General features: G+C 42.2%; 1 non-coding gene across 1 annotated transcript; it reads left to right on the forward strand.

Annotated features, from left to right (window-relative positions):
- Positions 1–11,127: 11,127 nt before the first annotated feature.
- TRNAT-AGU (transfer RNA threonine (anticodon AGU)) lies at positions 11,128–11,203 on the forward strand. Its single transcript has one exon. It is a non-coding gene; the product is annotated as a tRNA-Thr (tRNA).
- Positions 11,204–14,493: the final 3,290 nt, after the last annotated feature.

Genomic DNA, 14,493 nt, shown 5'->3' on the forward strand with positions numbered 1-14,493 from the left:
GCTGCTTTTTCTGCGCACAATAACAAATAATGTGAAGCAGAATGGGTCTGCCTCGCAGAGCTCCAAATGGATTGTCAATCAGTTCAGCACCAGCATAGTGGACAGCAGCGAGGGAAGCCGCTTCTGAAGGTCATCCTGATCTTCTGTTTTCTGGCAAGAAGTTCTTCAACTCAATCAAGAGAGTGCTCTCACTTTGAAAGTCCCGAGGAAGAACACTCCTTAGATTCTTGCTATTGACCAAGCCAATATCTCATATTTAGGAATACCTGTATGTCTGATCAAAGTCCATCCTCATTTTTTTTTTCTCTTCACAAGTATTGCCTATGGAAAGATGATGTAGAGAAATATTATTTTTGGTGCCTTTCCTTCCCTCATCTATGCTTTTTATAAATCTTCTGCTCCTTCCATCTCTTGGGGCTTAATTTTCAGTGATTAAGGTAGGTATATTTATGTTTTTGGCATAGGTTCTTGCAAAATGAGCCCTGCAAGAATAGAACAATGCTAATACAAAATGCTGAATTATTAATGGTGACATTTCAGGCACCTCTAAAAAAGAGACTGGGGTTCGGGTGAACTTTGTCCATATCTCTCAAATAATATCATGCTTGTAAAATCAATCATGACTATTGAGTCAAGACCATCAGCTATGAACTTCAAGAGACCTGCATCTAGCTCTCTTTAATAGCTCTCTTAATGTCACTTTAGTCAATTTATTAAATGTGTCTTAGACTCATGTTTTCTACCTGTAAAATGGATATAGTTAGCCTACTTGTTTTTATGTGAGGATCAAATGAGCTGGAGGAGACAATACACTGTCTACAATGCCAGCCAGGCATATTATGTGTTTTGTTTTGTTTTAAACTATTATTATTATAATCCTCAGTGATTTTTTATGGATACAATAAAAAGATTTTTTGTATAAGGTAGTGGAGTAATAAGGAATGACAATGGGGAGTTGTTGCTCTCTTTACAGATAAATTTGATAGATATTACTATATAACTAACAAATATTTTCCTCTCTCCCCAAGATAAAAATAATATAGTCTGGCAAACAGTGAAGGAACAGAAAGACACAGGGAAGTGAGAGGCTCCCCAGAGCAGGATGGGAGTGGAGGATCAGGTGAGCTTGAGGAAGAACAGCTTCTCTGCCCTCGGCCTGCCCTAAACATTTTGTGATTCTCATTCAGTGGAGTGAAAGCCAGCAAGGACTGGGATTTGGGTAGAACGTGTGCACATTTCACATCTCCATATTTTATATTTCCCAGGACTGGCCCACATACAGCCTCTTTTATTATAAGATAGGGGTCTGCTTAGCATCCAGTCAAGTAGATAGACAGGATGTGATTTGGTGAAACCTGGATAAATTATGAACGATCACAAAAATGGCCAACTCAGGGATAGCTAAGGCGTATTTTCCTTTCCCCTTGACATCTTTGAAAATGTGCATCTTCAGGCATCACAGAAATAATCACCTACTCTATATCTTTTTTTTCTTTTTATGGTTTTTATTGGTATACAACATTATTCAGGCTGGGCTCTTCCATCTCCCAAGCCAATTTCTTTTGCATCTGTGTTTATATTGATGCTATTCAAACAATGATCTTCCACTTCCCCTGTCACGTTCCATTGTGCATTTCACATATTATGAACTTATTTAAACAAGAATCATCCTCTCTGGGTACATTTCTTTCCCATCTGCTTCTCCCCTACCTCATACTACCAATTCTCCTTTCAAAGCAACATTGTAATATCATTTATTGTTATTCTCTTGTTTCCCTAAGCTGCTTCTGTGATGTTCAGAGTGAGCGAGCTGGTGGTGGGGAAATACATAGTAGCATTGATTGATAGTCAAGAAATTGTTTCTTACTCAAAATGTTTTTAAAAGAATTCATACCCATTTTTTTTTAGAGAAATGAGACCTCAATCATGACCATACCTTATATTTCTAGGTTGCTTTAAAGTTAGTTTTTAATGTTCTTTCACTAAGTGTCATTTAAGGGAGTTTGGAGAAAGAAAAAAAAGAGAAAGAATATAGCTAGTTATCCAAATTATTCTAAATATCTAAATTTTTGGCAACATTGTCGACTGGCATGTAGCTGTTTGAATTATTCACCCCTCTCAATGCTCAGTGTTGTGGAAACACAGCTCGTTGTCTATTAGAATCAATGTGAGGGGGTGGTGTGGAGGGGGAAGTGGTTTTTATCTTATGAAATAATTTAAACATGGGTGGCAGATCTGTCTCTGAATATGTTTTTAGTTTGGTAATATCTTCTTAGTTGGGTTTAGTTCTCTATCCCAGGCTCAGGAAGACCTGATATAAATACCCCAATTCTTTCTAAATCATGTATTTGTGTAGCTATTCCCATCTAGATATGTTAGGACCATGAAAGATCATTTATTCTCATAATATGCCTGCAAAGAATAAATATTCCTACCCCCTCTTCCAGCCTTGCCCAGACGAAAGGCCTGAGCCTCATGCATGCCCCCAATGCCAGCTGTGCGAGGTTGAATCAGTTTTGCTTTAAAGAGAAATAAGCCTCTTCCATCTTTGAAGAAAGATCTGTGGGATCCCCCACTCCAGTGAACAGCTTCTAGAGGTCACCAACTCCTACATGGGGCTCCTAACTCACTTATACATGGGCCACGCTTCTCTGAAATGACAGATTGGGCAAGTTAATATTATGTCATAAGACAGTTATCCTTGAAATGAGAGGTGCTTTAGTGATTTAGTGGTTATTGTCAGGAGTGTTGGGACTATGTTAGGCTCCTCCGTGCACAGGAGAAACATTGGTGAGGTGTGGGTCCTCTGTTGGCTCAGTCCTCCTGCTGCCGTGAAGCTGGGACTGCGAAGCCTGCCTCTCCCGGGGAGCCTCTGCCCCACTTTCTCTGGGCTAAAGAAAGCAAGATGCTTCAGTCCTTCTTCGCCTGTGATGGTTTTATAAGTGGGGATGGGCCTATTCATCTTTTTTACAGTTCATTACACCGAGGAACCTTATTTAGTCAAAGGAAACTGCCCTCTGGGGCACAATTAGAATTAGAAAAGAGTACAGTCTTTTGGGGTGGAAAACACTCTCTACATGTTACAGAAAACAAAAGCAAAACTCTCAAACCTGCTCCACAGTGCGACCTGTCAGTACTAAATGAAAGGTCTTTTCTTTCTGTTAACTCACCCGGATGAATTTTATATCATTTTGGTGCCTGTCTTCTGTCCTTATTTTCTGGTTTCCTCAGGTGGATCAAATCTAGTTTCAGTTTAATGAAAGGATAAACTTTCTAAAAGTTGGAAGATCCACACATGAGACACATCCACACATGAGACTCAGTCACTGGAGGTTCCTGTGTGGTCTATCAGAAGAGGGGAGTCCCAAGAGTCAAACCTCAGAGGGAAAATTTGAACCAAATGTTTTTAAGAGATGCCTCCTTATTCTGAGAGACGAGCATCCCGGTATTTATAAATAGTTTATTCCCATCACAAGTCATCATGACCATGATCTCTGTTCCCAAAATCTTCTCCTCCATTCTTTTCAAGTTCATCCTGGCTTCTTCTGGCTTGAAAGGGCCTCTTTCAGAGCATTCAAATTCTATAACCTTTGGCCCTTACTGCTTGGCTTAGTGGTAGAACATTGGCCTGACGTGTGGATATCCTGGGTTCAATTCTCAGTCAGGGCACACAGAAGTGACCATCTGCTTCTCCACCCCTCCCACTTCTCTCTCTCTCTCTTTCTTTCCCACAGCCATGGCTAGATTGGTTCGAGTGCATCGGTCCTGAGTGCTGAAGTTGGCTCCATGGAGCCTTCACCTCAGGTGCTAAAAATAGCTCTGTTGCCACCATGGCCCCATATGGGCAGAGCATCAGCTTCAGATGGGTTGCTGAGTGGATACAACTGGGGCTCATGTGGGAGTCTGTCTCTCTATCTCCCCTCCTTTTACTTGGAAAAGAAGAAGAAGAAAAAGAAGAAATTCTATAACCTTTGCCTCTTTGCCTAGGCAGCTCAGATACCCTCTTCCGTCAATATTGGTTACGTCTGGCAGCCTCCTTCCCCTGTCCTGACCAAATATGGAGTTGAAGGTAAAGGAATTTCTGAAATCAAGAGGCTCAGAGATTTAGGTTCAATGGGATGTGCCAAAAACAGGAGTAGAACCAGGATGTGGAGGGTAGGGTCTCTCAACACTGAATGGAAAATTTGAATTTCTGCCTAAAGTCTCCATATCAGGCCTAAGAGATCTTTTACTGAACACTTAGACGTGTGGTGAACTATGATTTGAAGAGTGTCTGAGAGATACTTTTCTGTTTTCCAGCAGTTTTCAACAGTCAATTCACGAGTAGGCTCTTGGTTCGTGTCACTCTTAAACTCATTCTGAAGTGCAGGGGGGCACATCCTGATTTTGGAGTCAGGAAGCTTGTTTTAAAATGTTCTCTCTTCTGCTAGTTAGGAGTGTCATTTTTGGTACAGTCATGAGCCAGCATCTGGAAAATGGAGGAGGGTCTGGATGACCCCCAAGGGGGCTAAACTTCTGGGCAAGCATAGACCTTTATGTCGATTGTCCCAAGATCAGAAGTTCGTAAACTCTTGGCTTTAAGATAATCAGATGCTTTTATAAAGGGTATACTTGTGTGCTCACCCAAGCCGGTCTTATTTAGTAGATTCTGGGTGAAGAAACAGTCCAGCAGACCAAATGTTCAGCCAATATGCTGGGTGATTCTGATGCTCAGTCCTCAGACCACATGTGAGAAACTACTCTAGGAAGTATAATTTCAGTCAGTAACAATTGATTGGTCCTTATTGAGGTACCAAGGGAAGACCTCTCCTGGGTCTTAAGGCCCAAATGTCTTAGATAAAAATACAGTCATGCCGAAGTAGATGTGATAAGTATGAGTCTTATCTAGAAGCAGGTTTTGGTGGGAGAGAGGGGAAAATTTGAGGGAACTGACTGACTTATGATGACACCAGGAATGGGGAAATGGTGGCAGTTACAAGCAGGATGACTCAAAACCAAATATTACTGACTTTAAAATTTTACTACAAGCTGTCTTCAGAGATAGAGACAAGGAGTTGGTGAGATTTGGGAAGGTGTAGAGAGGATTTGGGGAGAGTAGTGGGAATAATACACCCAGAAAATTAATGCCTGTGGGTATTCTGAAAGGCACATGGGTGAGAAGTATGTGACGAAGAGATGACTTGCTCTGGCAAGTAACCTATGGTGCCTGGCTGTGCCTTGAAAACACAGGCAGAGACACTTGATAATGTGGTATGTGGGGTGATGACAACTATGAGCTGGAAGTAGGAGGCATGTGTGTGCTGGGGTGGGTGTGTTTGAGTCTGGAGGAGAGAAGAGGGGAGAGAGCGGAGTCCTCTGTAACAAGTCATGGAGGGGAGAAAGGAGAGCTAAGCCATTCAAGAATTCTGTCCGAGTTTCAGCTCCACTGGTGCAAGGGCAAGCCACTGAAATTAGCCTTCAATCCAGTTTATTTCTTGCTATCTAAATTCCAATTTATTTCTTTGTCAAGTCGGTCCATTTGCATGCAAGGCACCTAGCTCTAATCTACTCTAATAATGACTTGGGTAAGCAGGATGAAAATTTCTTACTCCTCCCTGAAGGCTGGCAATGTGGAGAGAAAGGATAGTAAAGCAACCTTTTCAAGATTAAACAAGGAAGAAAATTACTCCTTGTTTTTACTCTTTTCATTTTTACCCCCACCTCCTCTGACTTTGGGTGCTGAACTTGGCTTGAAGGATGCTGAACAGGGACTCTAGGAGATAGGTGACTTGTTTATTGGAACTCAAACTTGTATTTATTGTGAGGCCATACTAATACTGCCTGGCCAATTTCTGCATTAAATAAACACAAATTGCATGAAACGTTATTAGTCTCTATATGGCCAACATCCATTAATAGCATACAATTTTCTGAACCTAAATCTTACAGACAGCTGTTAGGTCATCTTTTTTCTTTAAAGGTTTGACTCTTCTCTCAGATTTATTCTCAGATATACTTAATTCTTTCATGGTGTAAAAATTCAACAACATCCCTTTCAAGGCCAAGCCATTTCATTTGGTTCTGTTCCATTCTGTCCCTTTCTCCCTCTTATTTCATTTAAGAAATTACTGGGGTCAGAGCTGGAGCTTAATCTCTTTTTAAATGCCTGGATCAGTTACCAAGACCCCATTTCAATGGGGTGGGTTAAATCCCTGTAAGGCTTGAATACCTTTAACCAGTCCATTGTCAACCCCCTCCCCTAGCTCTGCCAGACATGTAACATAGAGTAAACAAGGATCCATTTATGTGAGGGACCCGGATCTGGGTGAATGACCAGAAGGCGCTGGGGCATTGCTGGAAACACAAACAGAAAGAGGAATGAACCCAAGGGAAAAATGGAAACAGGTGACATTTATTTACTCTCCCCTTCCCTCAACATTTTTCTTTTCTCACGTCGCTTTTAATAACCCCTCCTTGCTTTTTTCTAGCCCCCAGCGCCCTCAGGCCACTCTCCTGCTGTCCCCGACACCCCTCTGCGGCACCATAATGGGTGCCTGACCCCTCCCTCCCATCCAAACGTGGTCATAAACCCCAGTTCTCTCCTTCCCAAAGGGAACACTAGTTAACTTACAAGCTAACATGTACTGAACAACAAAGGGTTAATATATTATCCTCTCTAGTGAGTTTTTGAATTTTAAAAGGAGACTTCAGAAGTTAATTAAGCCAAATGGCAAGGATGTAAGGAAAAAAGAACCCATGTGCCCTATTGTGGGAATGTAACTTGGTACAGCCACTGTGGAAAACAGTATAGAAAATTCCTCAAAATACTGAAAATAGAACGGCCATATATCAGCAGTCCCATGTTTGAGCATTTATCCCAAGGAGATGAAAACAGGACCTTGAGAAAGGTCTGCACCCCCATGTTCACTGCAGCATTATTTATAATAGCCAAGATATGGGCACAACCTAGGTGTCCAACAATGGATGAATGGGTAGATGTGATATACATACCTACACACGTGTGTGTGTATAATAGCATATATATGTGTATATATAATAGCACATATACATGTACAATGGGATATTATTCAGACATAAAAAAGAAAGAAATTCTGCCTTTTGAAACATCATTGGTGAAACTTGGGGGCATTGTGCTAAGAGAAATAAGTCAGAGAGGAAGAAAAATACTGTATGACCTCCCAGATATGTGGAATCTACAAAAGGTAAAATCAGGAACCGGAAGTGGAATGGTGGTTGCTGAAGTTGGGGAATGGGAAAATGGCTACAAACTTCCAGATATAAGACAAATAGGTTCTGGAGATCTAATGTAAGCTTGGTGACTATAGTTAATAACACTGCATTATACACTTGAAAGTGTTAGGAGAGTAAATCTTAAATATTCTCATCACAAAGAGGAACTGGTAATTCATATGACATGATGGAGCTGTTAGCTAGCACTATATGGTGGTATTCATTTTGTAATACATGTGTCTCAAACAACACAATGTACACCTCAATATTACACAATCTCATATGTCAATTATATCTCAATAAAACTGGAAAAAATGAAAGTTCTACTTGTTTGCTTAAGAAAAAAGAAAGAAATGATTTAACCCAAAGAAATGAAATTGGCTGCCGCCTTGGGAGTGCACGTGGAGCTCGGCCTGCTCCCCCCACCCGACACTGGGGTGAGCTGAGCTCCCCCAGCTCCCCGTGGCTGCAGAGAGGAAGGGCTTCCTAAGCACCAGTCTTATAAACACGCTATGTCTTCGGTATTGCAAATATACAACATGTTTACGGTAGAAAACACAGCTGGACACAAAGCAAATGAACTTCTTTGGTGGCATTCTTGGCACCTTGATAGAAAATTTCTGAGTGGAATGGCCCTATTGTTTCAACACCACCATATGTATAATTTTTCTGTTTTATATCTAAGTAAAGTCAGTTCTGCAGCTGTAACTGAAGGAGAACATTGAATTAGAAGTGGTACCTAAATAAATCATTCACTTCGGACACATATCCATCCATACAAAAATTTACTTGTTTCTTTAACAGATATTTACTGAGCACCTACTACATTTGAGGCTGTGTGAGCTGCCTTGGATAGAAATGATGAATAAGACAGTATTTCAGGTAGTGAAATACTCATTCTAGCCTGACTTCCTCCAGGCTAGGAATATTTGCCAAACCCATTCTATCAAACAAAAAATAGAGAGAAAGAGAGAAAGAGAGAAAGAGAAAGAGAAAGAAAGAAAGAAAGAAAGAAAAAGAAAGAAAGAAAGAAAGAAAGAAAGAAAGAAAGAAAGAAAGAAAGAAAGATCAAAGATGGAGAAGATACACACACTTGAACTTAATTCTTGCCACTCTCTTACTGTAGCTCCAGAAAAAAGTCTTTGAAAAAACAAGATAAATACTTCAGTCAGAGCAAGCTGGCTGCTGAACATATTTAAAAATCATATTACCATTTTAATAGCATGCATCGTTTCCATATCAAATGATGACATTATTGGCAAAGACTAGGAGGTGACACAATTTTGAGTGCTTAAACTGTACCAACAATAGATGAAGCTATCTTAACTGGACTACAAAGCCATTCTGCCATCTGCCATGCTCTCTCCCCATCCTGGTGGGAGTGGGGGGGGGGGGAGAAGTGCTTCCAAGTGGTGAAATGAAATTGGCTGCCTCCTTGGGAGTGCATGTGGAGCTTGGCCTGTTCCCCCCACCCGACACAGCTCACTGTGGCTGCTCAGAGGAAGGACTTCCTAAGCACCAGTCTTATAAACATGCTATGTCTTCGGTATTGCAAATATACATGTTTACTGTAGAAAACACAGCTAGACACAAAGCAAAAATAGAAATCATTTATAAAACCAGGAAATAGTTAATATTAAAATTTCAGTGTCTAGCTTTTCAATCTTTAACAATGTCTGTGTTTGTATGAATGTGTGCTTGTGTGTAGGCATGTGTGCGTGTCTGTATTTTTTCAAAGCCAAATTGAGATCAAACTGTAATTATTTCCACTTAATGCAGGGCAGGCTTCATGACAGTATGGCCTGCGCTTGGTTTAATGTTCTATTACCATTGTGAAATTCTTAGTAATTATATCTTTGAGCTTGTGCTTTGTAACTGAAGTCCCTGGGACATGCACATGAGCAGGGGAGATCCATGCAATCGAGTGACTCCAGTTCTTGCTGCACCATTTGCATATAGTGTTCACTGGGCCCCACGGGCACAGAGTTGCAGTGGGCCCACAATGCATGGGGCTTTCAGGAGACTGAAAGCAAGTACCGGGTAAGCCTGTTATGTCTTTGACTGGGTGAGCAGGAATGCTCATAGTAGCAAGGGGCCACACTTTCCATTAGAAGCAGAACTTGCTTCTAACGCAGAAGGAAGGCAGTGGTGTTCTCAGAAACATGAAATGACCAAGAAACCCTATGCTATCTTTTCTTAGTCATGCTACTTTCCTCTGTTAGCCAATCATTATGTTGAAATTGATGGCATTGAAGGAAAGGGGGAAACAGGACAACCCACTGTCTTCTTCCTTTCAGTTCCTTACTCATCAGTAAGCTAAAAGTAGATCATGTTTGGTACATTGTGTGCGTATCAAGAAGTGAAATAAAAACAGCTGAGTTCCTTTTGTGTAGCATTTCCAGTTTTGGCAAGAAAGAAATACATATGTACAAACTTAGAAGCATGAATTGTATAATTTTGGTAATTCTGCAAGTGAGTTAGATGGCTTTATTATTTGTATTTTAAACTTTTATTGTATAATAGAAAGATGAATTGTGAAATTCATGCTAATAGTTTAAATTTTTAATTTTTCCTTACTTAGAACAACATTAAGTAGCTTAAAAAATGCCGTGTCAAGTGAGAGACTATGAAAGAAAAGAATGTAATTTTATCCTGCTTATTAACTCCACATTTCCATTTCTACTGGGCTGTGCAAATTATGAAGCCAGCCCTGCCTGAACCATATATGGTGATCATTTTTTCAAGTCATTAAATATGGTTTTAAAAGATTATTACTAACAGCTGCATAGTAAATGGTTTCAATTGATGAATTCATTAAGCTTATCTCCTATTATTTTTGAACATTTAGATGGTTTACAATGTATTTAAAATTACTTGGTTATTATGGTATGATAAAAATCGCTGCACATCAGTCTTTATATACTTACTTCCATGGCTATTTCCGTAAGTAAGTGCCAAGAAGTAGAATTGCTAAATCAAATGATACATACATTTCTAAGGGCTTTGAGGTATAGTGACCTGTGGCTCTTCAGAAAGTTTGTAGTAATTTACAATTTCCACTTTAATATCGCAAGTTCAGTCAGTCCAATTATTGTTCATATCTGTGCACTCCATCTTTGGCATTTATTCATAAATTATTCATTCATCAACAATGCCTATTATGTGTCAGGTATTGCATTAGGATAGTATGGGGCTAAGACTGAGCAAAATAGGACTTGCCCTCATGGAATTTATAGTCAAGAGAGAAGGGTCTGACACTAAACCATCTGACATTAAGCAAATGTATTTATTTACAAATTGTGATTAGTCCTATGAAGAAAAAGAATGAAAGGTTTTTAGAGCATATAGCTGGGGACTTGACTTAGCTGAAGAGTCAAGAAAAGTTGTCAGTAGAAGTGATAGGTAGGTGAGATTTGAAAGTAGAAGAAAGCCCTGGCCTGTTGGCTCAGAGGTAGAGCGTCGGCCTGGCATGCGGGGGACCCGGGTTCAATTCCCGCCCAGGGCACACAGGAGAAGCGCCCATTTGCTTCTCCAACCCCCCCCCCCTCCTTCCTCTCTGTCTCTCTCTTCCCCTCCAGCAGCTGAGGCTCCATTGGAGCAAAGATGGCCGGGGCGCTGGGGATGGCTCCTTGGCCTCTGCCCCAGGCGCTAGAGTGGCTCTGGTCACGGCAGAGCGACGCCCCAGGATGGGCAGAGCATCGCCCCCTGGTGGGCAGAGCGTCGCCCCTGGTGGGCGTGCCGGGTGGATCCTGGTCGGGCGCATGCGGGAGTCTGTCTGACTGTCTCTCCCCGTTTCCAGCTTCAGAAAAATACAATAAATAAATAAATAAATAAATAAAGTAGAAGAAGAAGTTGGTAAAAAAGGAGAGAGGGGAGAGATTAGAAGTATTGAAGACAGCCCTGGCCGATTGGCTCAGCGGTAGAGCGTCGGCCTAGTGTGCGGAGGACCCGGGTTCGATTCCCGGCCAGGGCACACAGGAGAAGCGCCCATTTGCTTCTCCACCCCTCCGCCGCGCTTTCCTCTCTGTCTCTCTCTTCCCCTCCTGCAGCCAAGGCTCCATTGGAGTAAAGATGGCCCGGGCGCTGGGGATGGCTCTGTGGCCTCCGCCTCAGGCGCTAGAGTGGCTCTGGTCGCAACATGGCGACACCCACGATGGGCAGAGCATCCCCCCCTGGTGGGCAGAGCGTCGCCCCTGGTGGGCGTGCCGGGTGGATCCCGGTCGGGCACATGCGGGAGTCTGTCTGACTGTCTCTCCCTGTTTCCAGCTTCAGAAAAATGAAAAAAAAAAAAAAAAAAAAAAAAGAAGTATTGAAGACAAAGGAGGGCCAGCCTGAGCAAAGCACTATGGGAAGAGAGGGCATGACGATATCTTAGAACCAGAAAGCAGAGAGGAGGAGAAATGAGAGAAATGAAGCTGGAACAGTCATTGTGGACTAGCCCAGGGGTCCATACCTGCCAGACAAATCCAGCCTGCCATTTTTTTTTTAATAAATAAATTTTTACACAGGCTTTTTTTTTCTGTATTGTCTGTGAGTGCTTTTTTGCTACAATGGCAGAGTTGAGTAGTTGCAACAAACATCACACGGCTGCAAAGCTTAAAATATTCACTAGGAATCCTCTGTAAATGAAAAAAGTTTGCTGACTGCCAGACAAGAGCATACAAGGCCTTGAAGTCAGTGGAGAGATGTCAGTCTTTACACCAGGGCAATGGGAAGTGACGGAAAGGGAACCTGAGGAGACTCTGGAACAGATTGGAAGGGAGCCAAGGGAGATGCAGTAATTACAGATAAGAGTCGATAGCCGCATATATATATTGCATTTTTCTGAAGCTGGAAACAGGGAGAGACAGTCAGACAGACTCTCGCATGCGCCTGACCGGGATCCACCCGGCACGCCCACCAGGGGCGACGCTCTGCCCACCAGGGGGCGATGCTCTGCCCATCGTGGGTGTCGCCATGTTGCGACCAGAGCCACTCTAGCGCCTGAGGCAGAGGCCACAGAGCCATCCCCAGCGCCCGGGCCATCTTTGCTCCAATGGAGCCTTGGCTGCGGGAGGGGAAGAGAGAGACAGAGAGGAAGGCGCGGCGGAGGGGGGGAGAAGCAAATGGGCGCTTCTCCTGTGTGCCCTGGCCGGGAATCGAACCCGGGTCCTCCGCACGCTAGGCTGATGCTCTACCACTGAGCCAACCGGCCAGGGCGAAAAAAATATTTCTATAGCTCAGAAAAGTGGTAAATACTTCCCATTATAAATTTGACCCAAAACATCAATAGAATCTCATTATATATTTTCTACTGAGTTTATATTTGCCACTGGCTTTTCTTGCAAAGAACATCTATTTAGTGTCTGCAGTGTGCAAAGCACTTGTGAGTTACTCAAGAATACAGCCTGTACTGAGGTTGCCAGTTCAGTCCCTGGTCAGGGCACATGCAGAAGCAGCTCAATATTCCTGTCTCTCTCTCTCTCCCTTCCTCTCTCATTAAAATCAATCAATAATTTTTTTTTTTTAAGAGAAAATACAAATGTGACTACAACAGGCTTTTTGCTTTCAGGACATATGTGTACTGCAACATAAGGCAGTCACAGATGAACCCCATTAGAGTTGAGCCAACAAATGCTATGGGAGCATAGAGCAAATACAAAAACAAATGATATGGGAAAAGTGAGTAATTCTGTTAGGGATGAGGAATCTACAAAGGAGGTAGGATGGGAGCTTTGAAGAATTAATGCAATTTCAGAGGGTAAAGGGTGAGGTATCTAGATGTGAAGGCACGGGGACCCACATGAGCAGGAGAGAGCTGAGAAGGGCTGTTAGCCATGTTTAGACAGCGGTTTCTTTTCTGTTCTCACTGTGACACCCCTTGCCCCTCCCCCACCCTTACACTTAGAACAGTGCTTGGTGCCCTAATTTTGCTTTGGTTGACGCGCATCTCATATAGTGTTTCATCACCCATGCTGGAGATAAGAGATCTTATCTGACTGATCCCTTCCTCCCCCTGCAGAAATAATTAATTGCTTTCTCCTCTGCACTCTCATATTGCTTTATCTTTTATGTGAAAATTGCCCTTGTCATGAATTGTTGGGGTTAAATATATAATATAGAAGTCCCTCTCTCTATCGGGAATGTGAACTTCTTCAGGGTTTTTCCTCTGTCTTCTACATCTTTGGACCCCAATGACTAGAATAGGGCATTGTGACAACAACAAATGGCAGCTGAATCCAATTGAACGGAAGCCAATCACGTTGGCTCCAGTGCTGGCAGTTGGAGCGATCTGATGAAAAGTCCCAGACTAGATGCTGGGAGGACTGGGAGCAAGAGAAGAAATTGAATTTGAATAATTAAATTCTAAGAAGAAGGCATATGCTTCTGCTGTAACCTCCCACACCAGACAGCATAGCCCAGATGCAAGTCAAAATGCATTATGTATTTAATGTGTCTCGTGGGGTTGGCATCTGAGATAATGGGAAGAGAAGGCAGGGATTATAATCAAAGTGGCAACATCTGAAGACATTTAGCTGGTGGTGAAAGGTCAGGGCGTATCTTTAGATATTTAGTCACCCTGTGCCAGAGAATGGATGTGACTGAAGGCGTGTGTGTGTGTGTGTGTGTGTGTGTGTGTGTGTGTGTCTGTACAGAGAAGAAACTAAGCAGGGAAAGGTCTCTCGGGCAGAGCTGTCTTGGGGTTTTAGGAGCTGGATATCAGTCCTTATTGTTGATGTTAAAGCCCGGCACTAGAACTTGGGAAGAATAAAATAATTTCGCTGGGAAAACTGTGCATTCTCTCTCAGTATCTCCTGAAGTTAGGGCAAAATCAATAAAATAAACATTTAAAATACTAGAGAGAAAAGGAAGAGAAAGAGAGAGGAACACCGATCTGTCCCTGTATGTGCCCTGACCAGGGATCAAACCAGCAATCTCTGCACTTCCAAACAACCCTCTAGCCAATCAAGCTATCCAGCCAGGGTGCGTTTTACATATTAAAAAAAAATTAAAGTTATCTCTCATGGAGATAGAATGTATTCTCATTATAAAAATTTTATAACACAATTAATAGAAGAAAATTATGTTCTTCTATCCAGAGAGACAACCATTCTTAATGTTTTAGCGAGAGTTTCCTTCAGTCTGTGTTCATGCATCCTGGTTTTCATGTTGTTCCATGTTCTTTTATGAAGCTATGTGAATAGGGGAGTTTGGAACTGAGTTTTAGGTATGTTGACCGGGTGTTTGGTCCTGAGAATGCGTATATGGTAAGTGTTGTTTTGT

The sequence above is a fragment of the Saccopteryx leptura genome, chromosome 2 (assembly GCF_036850995.1).
Source record: "Saccopteryx leptura isolate mSacLep1 chromosome 2, mSacLep1_pri_phased_curated, whole genome shotgun sequence".
NCBI lineage: Eukaryota > Metazoa > Chordata > Mammalia > Chiroptera > Emballonuridae > Saccopteryx > Saccopteryx leptura.